The sequence below is a fragment of the Nerophis ophidion genome, linkage group LG02, assembly GCF_033978795.1.
Source record: "Nerophis ophidion isolate RoL-2023_Sa linkage group LG02, RoL_Noph_v1.0, whole genome shotgun sequence".
Lineage (NCBI taxonomy): Eukaryota > Metazoa > Chordata > Actinopteri > Syngnathiformes > Syngnathidae > Nerophis > Nerophis ophidion.
Genome location: NC_084612.1, coordinates 39,436,052 through 39,451,383, shown reverse-complemented (window position 1 = coordinate 39,451,383; position 15,332 = coordinate 39,436,052).

Here is a 15,332-nt window from a genome sequence, read left to right as displayed (position 1 = left end):
ACTGCCCTTTTTTTACAATTTTGCCTATTGTTCAGAATCCTTATGAAAGACATGGCGATGGATGTATTTTTTTTTGTATGCATTTTAAATATTAAACGTAAATAAAAGTTCCCTTACAGCGGAGCCAATGGGAGCTTCACTATTCCGCCCATAAAATCCAATACACAAACATTCAAAAAGCGTCAACAATACTCAATTTACATTTCGTGACTTGAATATGGACCAAGTATTAGTGATATTATTATAGGCGCTAACGCAGACAAACTATTTATAGCTGGGACGTATCACTTCCGTGTGTGCCTAATGTTTACATTGAGAGATCTGCTGCTTTCTCACTTCTCTGTACCCTGTAAGTTTATTGTAGATCATAAATTATGCCTCTCAGCAGTAAAGTAGATAGCTGAGAATATAATCCAACAAGTTGGGACACTTTGACAGCTATTTAGGACCTAAAACTGGCAAGAACTACACAAAAACTTGTTCCACCACCCATCAAGTTTCTATATCAACATCCCAGCAGTTGGTATCCTAATGACCGCAGATTTTATACATTAAGTGATGTTTTATGTTTGTTGGCTCTCAAAGTCTGCAGTGAGTAATAATCAAAATGTAATCTTCATCAGACTGAACAATAAACCCCAATTAGACCTCGACCTGACTTGCATGCAAAATTCGATGACGTGAACATTTGGAAGAATTTGATTGTAGCAAAATTATTTGCAAACGTGTATCTCGCGTCCGTACTAATTTGCGTGTCTGTACTTTAATCAGAGTTTGAATCCAGAAATGCATGCATGTGTTTTAAGTTCTGTCCCTAATTAAGTAGTCTACTTACACGTGACTTTTGTGACACTTCTGCCGTATAAAGTTTGGGCGACGCATCCAGATTCGTCAGCGTGTTAAAACAACTTGTGCACACGCATTCAGTAGTGTGTGTGAGTGCAATACAATCCACCTGTGCGTATCTGAGGTGTGCCACGGACACCACACAATTCAATGCAATCAGAAACAACGTACAGGTGAGGTGCGTGAAAGAGAGATGGAAAGAACCTCAGCTGTATGTTGCTTCTGATTGGTTTGAATTGTGCAGTCTCTTCTGTGGTTGATTAAATGTAGACACAGTGGATTGATGGCTTGGACTGGGATTGATTATTTCTATCAGAGTTACTTGAATTATGGCAAGCTGCCAAAACCAGAATTTACTATAAAAAAATAAAGTGTAGTGAATGGGAAATATAAGTGTGAGAAATGTCAAGTATGGTGTGTCACGTGAAAAAGGGTTAATTTTCAAGACTGTCAAGCTCAGATCGGGAAGCTTGGCAGTTCTGAACAAGTGTTCGAGCGTTGTTAACTTCATAGCAGAATAACATGATACGTGTCTTCAATGTGCCAACTAGTGGTAAGTATAAGGAAAGGCAGGGGAGTTATTCTTTTTACAGTTACACTTACAGACCACTCTTTTTACAGTTCAAATCGCTGTACAGACAAATCGAAATGTCCAATCCCAGACTAAGCCATCAATTCACTGTGCCTACATTTATCAATCAATGTTTATTCATACAGCCCTAAATCACAAGTGTCTCAAAGGGCTACACAAGCCACAACGACATCTTCGGTTCAGATTACACATTAGGGCAGGGAAAACTCAACCCAGTGGGATGACAATGAGAAACCCCCCCCCCTTCTCTCTCTGGAGGAGACCGGCGCAAGTGACGCCGAGTGGGTCTAGCCTAATATTATGAATGTCCAGTCCATAGTGGATCTAACATAATAGTGAGAGTCTAGTCCATGGTGGGGCCAGCAGGAGACCATCCCAATCGGAGACAGGTCAGCAGGGCAGAGATGTCCCCAACCGCTGCACAGGCTAGCGGTCTAATCCGGCTCTGGACAGCCAGCACTTAATCCATGGCCACCGAATCTGTGCCCTCCCTCCACGAGGGAGAGGGGGACAGAGCAGAAAAGAAAAGAAACGGCAGATCAACTGGTCTAATAGGGGGGTCTATTTAAAGGCTCGAGTATACAAAGGAGTTTGAATTGAGTTGAATTTAACCAACCGCAGAAGAGACTAGGCAATTTAAATCAAGGCGGGTCTTGGCTTCTCCTTTTCACGCACCTCAGCTGTACGTTGTTTCTGATTGGTTTGAATTGTGTGGTGTCTTTCCTGGTTGGTTAAATGCAAGGACACCTCAGATACACACATGCAGATTGTACTACACGCTCATGAATTTGGATGCGCTGAATCAAATCGTACATGGCAGAAATGTTGCAAAAATCACATGTAAAAAAAAAAAAAGATAGCCAATAGAGGGTTCTGCTCATCGTAGATCACAGATTCGCACACGCAGATTGTATTACACGCAGGCGCTTCTGAATGCGTGAGCACATGTTGTATTACACGCCCACAAATCTAGATGCGAGCGTTCAAATCTTACACAGAAGAAGTCTCGCAAAAGTCACATGTAAGTAGACATCATATTGAGGGTTATTTCTGATTAGGGACAGACAACTTAAAAAACACACTCAAATTGATATACAGACACACAAATTAGTACACACGCACACAAATTGGATTACACACGCACAGGTTGAGATACATGTATTCAAATAATATTGCTACAATAATACGTCCATAGAAAACAAAGAAAATTGACCGGATTCTGTAAATGAACAAAGAAATCGCTCAGATCATCGCATTAGTGGGTTTTTGCAACTGCTGTAAAAAGAAGTAGGCAGATGATGCAAAAACAACTGCATTAGGAGGAAGAACAGAATGTTGTCTTTTTATGCTTACATATATGACACAGCTCCCACAACGATAACGAAAGACGCAATCGGGTCATATTTCCGTTTAGATCGCAGTCATATTTGAAAAGATCAAATTCCAATTCCAAACGGTTTCGGACTACCTACTAAAGTGGCCCAATTCTGATTCGAAAATATCCGATTTGAAGTACTATGGAGTGTTAGGACTTGCAAAAATTATCTGATACATGTCACTTAAGAGCAAATAAAAACAGATTTGGTGTCCAGTGTAAACAGAGCCTTAGTTTTCCGTCTATTGTCTTGTCTACTGTTTTGGTGAGAGGAACGAGACATTCTTTTAATGAAATAAAAATAATCAAGTATTTTACAGTGTAAAGGCAGCTCTGGGCTCACATGTCACTAGAAAGCCCAGGATGTCTTCTCCACAGCACAAGTTTCATTCTTCCAAAGTGTTTTGCATTTGGCAAAAGGTTGTGAAACACCTACCACCTGCAAAGAACAAACATACATTGCTGAGTCTTAGTAGAGTCAACCTTTTATCAGCTGATGAACAGTCTAGGTTGAAACTAGGGCTGTCAAAGTTACGCATTAACGCATGTGATCAATTGCAAAAAAGTATCGCTTTAATCATTTATAAACAGAGATTTGGACCGCTCATGCTCCTTTACCTTAAACCTGGATGGTCACCTGAAAGGCGGCACGTGTTGTTGCACGGTCAGTGTTCAAGTCAATGCATACGTCAGTGCAAAGCTGAGTGATGAGGAGCTGAGTGGCAAATTTCCGTTCAAAATACTACAAATATTGTCGCAAAATTTTTTGCAAATACATTTTATACAGTATAAATGTTTGTGTGCTACATATTGGTAATAAAATTGCATTTGTGTCAAAATATTACGGGCTTCCTCAAAATGAATTCATTTTATGCGAACAAGTAATTTACTGCAATTCATCATCATCATCATGTTTCATTCGTAGTCAGCAGGTTGATTACAATGATACACCATTTCTCTCGATCTTGTGCCTTTCTGACGCATTCACAGGAGCAGAGCTGGGTCCAGTTTTTGATGTTAGTAGTCCATGTTGTTCTGAGCCCCTCTTTCCATCCATATTTCCTTCTAATGTTATCTTTGTATACCATCTTTCCTGATTTTATGGCCAAAATATTGTAGTTGTCATGTTTTAATCGTGTTTAGGTGTAGTTTATTACAATTCATTGTTTCTACTGCAATTAATTGTGATTATTCAACATTTGAGAGTATTATCAATTAGAATGTAAATAACAATGGTTTTTAGAATTAATTTCAACCAAACTAAACCGAACCTATAAAGTGTGAACACAGCCTATGATCAAAAGCATACGATTCATTGGGTTTGAGCGTCTTACAGTTTTTAGGATATATTCATTAATTGATGTAAAACAGTTCTATAATCTCTCTAGCTGATGACATAGTTGCACACAAAGAAGCAATCTGCAACTCAAATCAAATTCATAAAGTGTATTATTTTGACAATCCTCCCTTCTGGTCCCAGAAGAGTCACACTGGCAGAACAAGCATGTCAATTAAGGAACCCAGCAGCCATGAAGCCCAGGGTCTGCGCACTTCTGTAGTCATATGGCTTGAATACCCAATGGGGCTGTTAGGCCAATAATAAATTGATTGTTGTATTAAATATTTATTCAGTAACACAGGAATGTAACCTACAACAGTTAAAATCCTTAAGATTCATTTTTTTGGGTAAAAATGTTGAATCCCTTTTTTCTTTAGACAACTTTGTCCTGGTTTCTCAGTTTTTCAGCAAACATTTTATTGCATGCTGAGATATTTTCATTGGAAAACAAATCCATATGGCTTGCTATACAAGCTGTGCAGAGACAATTAAAGTACCGGTATTTTCAAGTTACAGTGCCATAGTGTCGTGAAGATATGCAATTATAACAATGGTTGCAGAAATGTACGGTTTGCAGGAATTTCTCACAGCACTTTGGTGACAGACAACGAAGACGACTATATATGGACGAATGAATATTCACAACCTTATATTTCTGAAGCTGAATGAACGAAGGATTAACTGCTGCTTTTAGAAGCAAGCACGAGGGAGAGGATGAAATGTTGGAGCAGACGGAAACCGAGAGAGTGAGCTGGACCAAAGGGACAACTGTCCATCGACTAGCTAGCTGCTAAGCTAACGAAGCTAAGACCAGCGTGGCAAAATTCTGAAGGAATCTTAATGTGAAGATTTCTCTTCGGCATGGTGATGCCGGTGTTGTTTTCCCGAGGATGCGTCGAAGCAGAACACAGCAAAGGTAAGATATAAGGATTTTTTTAAATAATAAAAGGCTAGGAACAAAAACACTGGTGTAAAGAGAAAAGGCAAACAAAAGGCGCTAGCGCGAAAGCTAGGATAAACACAAGGAAAACTAAAACTTGGCACGAGGACACAAAAGAGTAAACAAAACATTCAGCATGAAAGCTGGAATATAAAGTGGCTTAGCGTAAGGGCTAGCGAGAATATACATACGAAGAAGGATGAGAGTCGTCACTGTTGCGTGTGGGCAAATTAGGTTCCGAGAATGAGTGAACAGAAAAGGTGAATTTAAATAAGGAAGTAATCAACAGTGACAGGTGTGTAGGGACCGTGATTAGCAGGTGGAACTTAATGAGTGACCATGGAAACGAACAAAACAGGAACTAAGCATGTCAAACCGCAGAGTGATATAAAAATGGAACAAAAACAACAATATGGTGATGATCCGGCCATCGGATTACAACACTGAAGACAGGAAGAACTTGAGTCGGTGAAAGAAACAACTTGAGTATGGCTCCCTGTTGTTTGTGCACCCTTCTCGTGGATAGGTTGGCCCTACTAGAAGGCCGTGTCCGCCAACTGGAGCAGAATAATTTCGTAACTTTAGACGCTGCGGACATATTTGCTAGCGTTAGATGCAGTGAGTTGACTCGCCCAGCTTGTAACCGCTCTAAGCGGCCTACAAGCCACAGTGAACCGGTTGAGCTGCATAATAGATTTAGCCCTTTAGCTAGTCCTACACCCCAGCTTACTGGGCACCACACCTTAGTCACAGGGGACTCCATTACCCGAAACATACAGCTTAAGAAACCAGCCATATTAAGTTTATTCCCGGGGCCAGAGCACCTAACATTGAAGCTAATCCTAACTCGCAACAGGTCTAGTAAACATGTACGACAGGGTAATCGCACTAATAGCGCCGTGAACATAGTTGTATACATTGGCTCCAATGATACTAAGATGAGATAGAGATTACAAAGAGGGACTGCGGAGGTTTTCTTCCTCTCCCTCGGGGTTCGTCCTGCAGGATGCAGGTTTTACAACAGATTTTATTTTCTTTCTGACAATTTTCAGCACGAAGCTTCCCTTGCTTTTCAGCAGTTCATTCCTTGCTTGTCAGGCCCCCCACCCCCCACCCCACCTTCATGGTCTCCGGCGCTGCTAATAAAGGAACAGGTGATTAGATTACTCGTTCCAGCTGAGATATCCACTCACCTGTTGGCTGCTTCATGGCCGGCCCCTGCACACACCCCGGCCGCAGGGTACGCGTGGACCACGCCCCTCTTCACATGCCTCCACCGTCAGACTAACCCGTCCGGCCGCGCCCACTCCCCTCCACCCCTCCTCTATAGCGGGGCCAGAGAGGAAGTCGGCCACGGCCATCTGCGCGCCCGGCCTGTGGATCACCCGGAAGTTGTAGGGATGTAATGCAAGGTACCACCAGGTCATCCGTGCATTGGCGTCCTTCATGCGGTGGAGCCACTAGAGATGTTTGTGGTCCGAGTAGAGACTGAAGGCACGCCCCAACAGGTAGTAGCGGAGGGCCCCGACCACCCACCGGATGGCAAGGCACTCCTTCTCCACCGTGCTGTACCTTGCTTCCCGGTCCGATAGTTTCCGGCTGATGTAAAGCACAGGGCGGTCGACACCCGCCACCCGCTGGGTCAACACCGCCCCCAATCCTCGGCCTGACGCATCCACCAGCAGACCGAAAGGGATATTAAATTTGGCATGTGCAGCACCGGCTCCTCACAGATTGCTGTTTTTACCTTCTCAAACACCTGCTGGCACTGCTCCGTCCACTGGACAAGATCTGGAGCACCCTTTCGGGTGAGGTCAGTCAGTGGGCTGGTAAGGTCCGCAAACCGGCGAATAAATCGGCGGTAGTAGCCCGCCAGTCCAAAATACTGCCTCACCTCTTTTTTCGTCTTGGGGGGTGGACAGGGTGCAATCGCCGCTGTCTTGTCGACTTGTGGCCGCAGCCTTCCCCCCACCAAGTAGTACCCCAGATACTGTACCTCCCTCCGGCCAACCGCGCACTTCGCCGGGTTGGCGGTGAGCTCCGCCCGCCTCAAGGACTCGAGCACTACCCCCACCCGCTGCAGGTGATCTTCCCAGCTGCTACTCTGGATGATAACATCATCCAGAGTAGCAGCTGCGTATGCAGCGTGGGGTCGCAGCACCCGGTCCATGAGGCGCTGGAACAAACCAAACGGGAGTGTCACGAACTGGTATAAACCTTCCGGAGTGGAGAAGGCCGTTTTTTCCCGGGACTCTGGTGATGAGGAAATCTGCCAGTAGCCCTTGGTTAAATCCAGTGTCGTAAAAAAACGAGTAGTGCCTAAACTGTAAAAATAAATTCTGTAAAAAAACGGTCATTTACTGGCAGCTACGGCTGCTAAACAAAAACCATAAAATTAAAGTAAAACATTGTAAACCAAATAATGATAAAAAACATTATATTTACAGACATTTTCATGAAACGTTTTGCGGAGAAATATCGTAATTTTACAGATTTTTATTAAATTATTAAGATCAACCACCTTTAATAAAGTGACGATGCAAACAGTTCTGCAGAAAAATACCTTTATTCTACAGAGTTTTTCCAAATTATTACGATCAACCACCTTTAGTGAAGTGACAATGCTGGCGGTTCCACAGAAAAATACCATTGTTTTACAGATTTTTTCTGAATTGTTAGGATCAGGGGTGTCTCATTCACTTTACCAGGGGGCCACTGGATGCAGGAACTTGATGCAAAGTGAGTTCACCTTGCATGAATGGCTATCCCGCCCTAGCAACATACTTACCGATCCTACCATTGTACCGCGGGAATTTCACTGACCCTCATGTAGGATTGACACAATGTTTGGCCAGGCGACTATGTCATGTAGTACCGTGGAGGGTTTGGTGTTCGCTCATTCACCAAATCATCAGCGTGCCGATTGAGGCGTGTGGTGTGATGTGCACGGTATTGTCGTACATATGAGAGTGACTGCAAGACATACTTGGTCAACAGCCACACAGGTCACACTGACGGTGGCTGTACAAACAACTTTAACACTGTTACAAATATGCACCACACTGTGAACCCACATCGAACAAGAATGATAACACATTTCAGGAGAACATCCTCACTGTAACACAACATAAACACAACATAACAAATACCCGCAATCCCCTGCAGCGCTGACTCTTCCGGGCTACACCCCCGCTACCACCCAACCCCGCGCCCCAAAACATCACCGCCCCCTCCGTGCGTTGGTTGAGGTGGGCGGGGTTAGGTGGTGGGGGTGTATATTGTAACACATGGAATTCTGGGTATTGTTTCTGTTGTGTTAATGTTGTGTTAATGTTGTGTTACGGTGAAGATGTTCTCCTGAAATGTGCTTGTCATTCTTGTTTGATGTGGCTCCACAGTGTGGCGCATATTTGTAACATTGTTAAAGTTGTTTGTACGGCCGACGTCAGTGTGATCTGTATGGCTGTTGGCTGTTGATCAAGTATGTCTTGCAGTCACTCATGTATGTCGTATTACAGAGAAAACATTTTAATTGTTAGTATGAGCATAAACCTTTTTATAAGAGGCTACATATATTTTTCGACTTGAATGTAAAAATACACATGAATATTAAAAAAATTTGATTTACCTTAAAATTACATATACAACTGTTAGATTGTTAGTATGGGCATAGACTTTTATATAACAAGCTACATAATTATTTAAAGTTAATTACTGTAATTTTACATGAAATTTAAAGTAATTTGAAAGTACTGAAAAATGATATGTATAATTAATTTGGTATTTTTCTGTAAAAAAATAGGAATATACATAGTTTGTCATTACTGGCATATCACTTAAAATAACAGGTGGTTTGTTTATTTACAGATAATGTCTTCAATTTTACAGTTTTATAACCTATTTTAAAAAAAATGAAAAATTACGGTAGAAATTTAGAGTAAATTAACCATAAAAATAGGATTTTTTTTTTTTAAAGTGTAGTCGATCCACTTTCCTGGCCCGCCTGCAGTCCCGACAAGTCTCCCATCGAAAATGTGTGACGCATTATAAAGCGTAAAATACGACAGCGGCGACCCCGGACTGTTGAACGACTGAAGCTCTACATAAAACAAGAACGGGACAGAATTCCACTTCCAAAGCTTCAACAATTATTTACCTCAGTTCCCAAACGTTTATTGAGTGTTGTTAAAAGAAAACACAGTGGTGAACATGCCCTTTCCCAACTACTTTGGCATGTGTTGCAGCCATGAAATTTGAAGTTAATTATAATTTGCAAAAATAAAATAAAGTTTATGAGTTTGAAAATCAAATATCTTATCTTTGTAGTGCATTCAATTGAATATGGGTTGAAAAGGATTTGCAAATCATTGTATTCCGTTTACATTTACATCTAACACAACTCATATGGAAAGGGGTTTGTATTATTATTAAGATTAGAGTAACGAGTAAATTTACACAACACCAGGACAACAATTAATGATATTCGCCCATGTATTGTATGTATTAAAAGATATGTGCAATAATATCTTATCAGGTGAAACTTATTAGTCCACCCTAATGTTAAACTCATTCTTACACAATTGTAGGTATGCCCAGACTTCTGGTCTCTGGTCACTTCTTCAAGTTCCACCGGAGGAACACAGTGTTCCTAGACCAGCTGCAAGACATAATCTCTCCAGTGTGTCCTGTGTCTACCCCTGGGACTCGTTCCAGCTGGGCATGCCTGGAACAGCTCAGGAGGCATCCGGAATTGATGCTGCAGTCACCTTAACTGGCTACTCTCCATGTGACCAGGATGACCGAGCTCCTCACTCTGTGTCTTACTTAGGGTGAGTCTAGCCACCCTACAGAAGAAAGATGTTTGGGATGCTTGCAGAGGTGGGTCGCAATGCACAACCTTTATTCTGTTACATTTACTTAAGTCACTTTTTGGTTAAGCTATACTTGTCCCAGTGGTTTTAATTCAACATACTTTTTACTTTTACTTGAGTATTTTTTATGAAGAAGAAATGTTATTTTTACTTTGGGAAAATTGAGTTTCATTCCAATCGCTACATTTTTCATATCATCATTATATTTATTTATAACCTACTGATTACTGCTTGCAAGGACATATTCATGTGGCTCGTTAGCAAGACATCTTTTAGCAGGCATTGTCACATGACTCGGTTTCAACAATCCAATGAAAGCACGAGTAAAGTTTGACTCCATTTTACCAATGAAACGGAGCCTGGCAATCATGTGACAACGCTCAAACTATTCATTGTGAAAAGCAGCACACACACCTCTTTAATGTTTACCTTAAAAAGTAGGAAAAATAACACTCATATCATGCATTGCCACCGGTGTCTCATTCCATCCTGCAAGAATCCCACTTTAAACTAAAGAAAACATGCTGTGGTAAGTCGTAGATGTTTTTGTTTTTTTTATGTTTTAGCTGCACATATGTTAACATTAGCCATGTTATAACGTCATAAGTAACCACACCAGTGTCCCAATCCAGAAAGACTGTCTCACAACAAAATGTACAGGGGTGGTAGAGTGATCGTCCACAAACTTGAGTGTTGCTGGTTTGAATCCTGCCTCCGCCATCTTAAAGGGCCCCGTTCTCCCATCTGTGTTTAAGTGTTTAAGTTTGCGTAAGTTAGGCGCAAGTGCATGAATCGTGAATGGATGCGAGCTCTTAGCTGATGAGTCGTACATTGGCAATGGGCCTTTTTTTGGATGCCTGACATGGAGTTTTAGTAACGTTTTTGAATTGAAAATGTTTCGCTTTAATTTAGAAAAGGCCCTATAAATTCAGGTAGTTCCTTTCACGTTAAAGTTGTGTCGCCATGGTGATGTAGTGTGTGTATCCACGTGCAACAGTGTCTTCTTCCGACTGTATGAAACTGAAAATAAAACGTTTTCACTTTGTTGTTATAGATACTTTGATGTAAAAAGAGTTCCGTTTAGTTCAACTCTTTGAAAAGTGATTGTTCAAGGCCTACTGAAATGAGATTTTGTTCTTTAAATGGGAATAGCAGGTCCACTCTATGTGTCATACTTGATCATTTCGCGATATTGCCATATTTTTGCTGAAAGGATTTAGTAGAGAACATCCACAATAAAGTTTGCAACTTTTGGTCGCTAACAGAAAAGCCCTGCCTTTACCGGAAGTCACAGACGATGACGTCACCCGTTGAGGGCTCCTCAAATCCTCACATTGTTTTTAATGCGAGCCTCAAACAAAAAGAGCTATTCGGACCGAGAAAACGACAATTTCCCCATTAATTTGAGCGAGGATGAAAGATTCGTGTTTGAGGATATTGATAGCGGCGGACTACAAAAAAAAAATAAAAAATCAAGTTTAAAAAAAACAAAACGTGATTGCATTGGGACGGATTTAGATGTTTTTAGACACATTTACTAGGGTAATTCTGGGAAATCCCTTATCTTTCTATTGTGTTGCTAGTGTTTTAGTGAGTTTAATAGTACCTGATAGTCGGAAGGGTGTATCCACGAGTGTCTTGAGGCCAGTGTCTGATTGAAGTCAACGGCAGCTGTACGGACGGCACAAGCTCAGCTGATCGCCGGTAAGTGGCGACTTTTTACCACAATTTTTTCACCGAAAACTGCTGGTTGACATGTGGTCGGGATCCATGTTCGCTTGACCGCTCTGATCCATAGTAAAGTTTCACCTCCGGGAATTTTAAACAAGGAATCACCATGTGTTTGTGTGGCTAAAGGCTAAAGCTTCCCAACTCCATCTTTCTACTTTGACTTCTCCAATATCAATTGAACAAATTGCAAAAGATTCAGCAACACAGATGTTCAAAATACTGTGTAATTATGCCGTTAAAGCAGACGACTTTTAGCTGTGTGTGTGTGCTCAGCGCTAATATTTCCTAACAGTCCGTGACGTCACGCGTACACGTCATCATTACGCGACGTTTTCAACAGGACACTTCGCGGGAAATTAAAAATTGCAATTTAGTAAACTAAAAAGGCCGCATTGGCATGTGTTGCAATGTTAATATTTCATCATTGATATATAAACCATCAAACTGCGTGGTGGGTAGTAGTGGGTTTCAGTAGGCCTTAAAGCCTTGGCGAGAATGAGGACTCAGGTGCAGATGAGGGACAATTGACACAGGCTTTATTTCAACAGTTTCTTAGAACTCTCTTTAGACGGAGTGATTAAACAAATGCCTACAAACTTTACACTTGATACACTAGAGTACAAAAAGAAACGTAGCACAGGGCATAAAACAAACGGAAAATCACTCCAGAGGGAAGAAAAAGGCAATAGCAAAATTCTACACTGATCTAATAACAAAAAACAACCATCTATGATTAGCTACACAAAAGGAAAATTGCTCATGAATAGGAAGACACAAGAAGCTATAAACAGAACGTACGCTTTAAAGACTGAAGAAAACTGCAAATTAAAGTGCTCCAAGAGGAGGGAAAAAGGTAAAGCACTATGAATTTAGCTAAAAAAAAAACTGACCAAAAAACTACAGTAAATCAAAATCACTCTTCTTCAGAGGGTACAAAGAAATCAAGGAATAAGGTGAGGCAATACTTAACAACTTGGGGCAAGACTGTGGAAGATGGCGGTACACAACGAGACGATATACTCTGGCAACACGACAGGTGAAGACGAGGGCTTTATACACACATGAGGGAGGGTGACACAGGTGGGCACAATCAGGCTATCAGGAAAGACATCAGACAGGAGGAAAAGCAAGTGGCTTGAAACGAGAGGAGGATTAGACTTTCAATATAAAACAGAAAGTTCGGCAGACAACCCCAAAAGAGGACTTCCCTCACCGCTGTGTGACAGTGACAGGTCAGTTTGTGTGTTTTAGTGGCCTTATTGCAGCTTCAGAATCGCGCAAGAACAAAAGTACATAAGTTGATGGGAGAATACACAAAAAAACAGGATTTGACATGGAATGTGTGGGTTCCCTCCGGGTACTCCGGCTTCCTCCCACTTCCAAAGACATGCACCTGGGGATAAGTTAATTGGCAACACTAAATTGGTCCTAGTGTGTGAATGTGAGTGTGAATGTTGTCTGTCTATCTGTGTTGGCCTTGCGATGAGGTGGCGACTTGTCCAGGGTGTACCCTGCCTTCCGCCCGATTGTAGCTGAGATAGGCGCCAGCGCCCCCCGCGACCCCGAAAGGGAATAAGTGGTAGAAAATGGATGGATGGATGGAGCAAAATAAAACAGGTTTTGGCTTGTTGACAGAATTACCAAAATTTTTCTTTTTGTACAGTACAGAACTTAATTTTACTGCTTGATTGGTATGCTGTTCATTGCCATGTAAAATACTTGTTAATAGCTAAAATACGAATTGAGAAAATTGTAGCAGTTAAACATGTTTTTCTAGCATCACAATGTATTGATACTGTAACAAAGGATCCTAATGGTAATGAACGTCAAAGTTGGTGTAGTTTATTTTTGCTAAATTAAGCATGTATTGATTGTTCAAAGTTGTCCATTGTGCAATGTTTTAGTGCCACTTCTTTCTGCATTTCAAAAGAAAGGGAATGTGTGTGTCAAAGAGTAGTCTTTCCATTGTGTTTATTCTGGCATATGAACCTTCTTAACAATGTGTTCATGCTGCAGTGTGGTCTACTGCTCCTACTGTAACACACAAATACAGGGAGTCTAAAATGCCTTGTGTAGCTAAATTACAATTTATTTCTGCTCACAGTTATTACATACATCATATCACAGTATTACAGTCAAAGGAGGGCTCCATCGCTGCATTTGCAGTGTGCACTACAATAAATATGATGGCATGATTTACTTGAAAGCACGAGACAGCCACTGTAGTTCCAGGTTTCATAAGCGGTGCAATTGCACAGTCAAACTTCTACTATGAAATATGATACTGCTCACACGGGTCAAAAGGGCAGCTGAGCTACAGGCTCCTCCATCCTCTCTGCTTGCAAAGCTCAATTCCTTGAAAACTCTTTCATAATTTACATATTTGTGCTTAACTACAGGTTAACAATAAACACCAAAACATGGGTCCTTAAAGTGTGAAGTGGAGGCACAATGATGCAACTTGATCTCTTCAAGCCTAGAAAAGCAGAGTGAAGAGAACAAAAACTATTATGTTTGTTTAATGCTGTGGGAGGCTTTTTCTTATTTTGGTGAGTCAGCACCAAAATAAAATCATTCTGATTTTTTTTTACATGCGATTAGGAATTCAATTATCACGTTTGAAGTGAATTGTCAGTCGTCCTACCATATACTGGACTTGCGTGTTCACTCAGGGCTGCGTCGTCTCCGCTTGCCAAACGCCTGGGCCCCCACGCCTGTGGGTACAAAGTTGCGGTACCCCATTCCTCCCGATCGACTCAAGTAGTCGGCCAAGCGGTGGGTTACACAGGTGGCAGTGTTGCATGACCTCTTCTGTGTTGTTGTGTTGCTGAGACAAGACATGTAATCCAATTTTTATTCTTCAAAAACAAAAATCAAGTATATGCTTGCACTTATAATAAAAGTTGTGTTTTACACTTTTCATGCACACGACTTCTTCAAAATAGTTTGCAGTAGTATTGAACTGTACAGTATCATACTGAAAGGTAATAGGAATAATAAAATATGCATATATATATATATATATATATATATATATATATATATATATATATATATAATGATAAATGGGTTGTACTCAAAGCGCTTTGTCACTACTTCCACATTTACCCATTCACACACACATTCACACACTGATGGAGGGAGCTGCCATGCAAGGCCCCAACCAGCACCCATCAGGAGCAAGGGTGAAGTGTCTTGCTCAGGACACAACGGACGTGACGAGGTTGGTACTAGGTGGGATTTGAACCAGGATATATATATATATATATATATATATATATATATATATATATATATATATATATATATATATATATATCGTCCGATAAATGCTTTGCACCAGCGCCCACCACGACCCCAAAGGGAATAAGCGGAAGAAAATGGATGGATGGAAGTGCTTTAAAATGTGATATCGGAAATTACAATGTCTTCCACTCACCTCAACCCCGCCCACCTCAACCTCCTCATGCATGTCCCATATTCTAAGCTGCTGTTTTGAGGCATGTTAAAAAAAAATAATGCACTTTGTTACGTCAATAATATATATGGCAGTGCCATGTTGGCATTTTTTTCCATAACTTGAGTTGAATTATTTATGAGAACCTTGTTACATTGTTTAATGAATCCAGCTGGGCATC